This window comes from Branchiostoma belcheri, unplaced genomic scaffold, assembly GCF_001625305.1.
Source record: "Branchiostoma belcheri isolate BF01 breed outbred unplaced genomic scaffold, Haploidv18h27 scaffold158, whole genome shotgun sequence".
Classification (NCBI taxonomy): domain Eukaryota; kingdom Metazoa; phylum Chordata; class Leptocardii; order Amphioxiformes; family Branchiostomatidae; genus Branchiostoma; species Branchiostoma belcheri.
In genome coordinates this window covers 47,656-48,666 of record NW_017803024.1, presented here as the reverse complement: position 1 = coordinate 48,666, position 1,011 = coordinate 47,656, and the positions used below count along the sequence as shown (strand labels likewise).

The 1,011-nt window shown below is 50.9% G+C and overlaps 1 protein-coding gene across 1 annotated transcript in view; it reads right to left on the bottom strand.

The window, feature by feature from the left end:
- The window catches only part of LOC109465789 (tripartite motif-containing protein 3-like), a 134,914-nt gene that overhangs the window by 106,831 nt on the left and 27,072 nt on the right, over positions 1–1,011 (bottom strand). The gene's annotated exons all lie outside the window — the stretch shown is intronic.

The following is a 1,011-nucleotide window of genomic DNA, read 5'->3' as shown; positions in this document are numbered from 1 at the left end:
GACCCGCAGCAATCACTATGGCAACCACTCGACCAATCAGGCGGCTCTGACGCAGACCTCCCACCCCTCCATGATGATGAACCCGAGCCCCACCCTGGGGACTCTCCCCACCCCCGACCAGAGCCCCGGCCTGCAGCCCCCCTACGCCCCCAAGGTCTCCCCCTCTCCCCCCGTAACCATGGCGATGGCACTGGACGCCTCCACACACAGTCATCATCAGCATCACAACTGACCAATCACAAGCCACAGCCACCATCATCAGCATCACAACTGACCAATCACAGCCCAGTCATCATCCGCTGCATCACAACTGACCAATCACAACCCACAGTCACCATCAGCATCACAACTGACCAATCACAACCCACAGTCACCATCAGCTGCATGACAACTGACCAATCAGAACTCACAGTCACCGTCAGCTGCATCACAACTGACCTTCACATCTGACACAAACACATCTCTGATGGAGGCTGCCAACATTTCTGAACCGGAGAATCCTGACAAACCATGAGTTACCTACCAGTCAGAGCTACCCACATCCTAACTGCCTTTGACAGAGGCTCTAACAACATTTTTAAACTGGAGAATCCTGAAAATCCAGCCAACAAGCCAGGCCGGGGACTGCTCCTATGTATGCACCAGACAATCATATTAATGAAGACATGTTTAATGACTGGAGAATCAGCAGAAGCAGATGGACGGACTGCCTGATTATGTGCCAAAATGTTGCTTCTCACGTTGCCGTGACAACTGTTGCCGTAACAACTGTTGCCGTGACGACTGCGGACAAATGTCGACAATCCCAGAATTCTCAGCGGGCGAAACTGCAGCCCGAGGAACCATGGGAGGACTTACTGTACATCTTCTTAGTTCTACACTCGTGGGGTTTAGAGTTATAGTCGTAGAGATTAGATAAATTACTGTAGGGCACCTCTTTGTAAAGAAATTCTGTCATGTCAATGATACTCAAGGTCACGTGATTCTAATGTGTGAGATGGAGGTCATCTG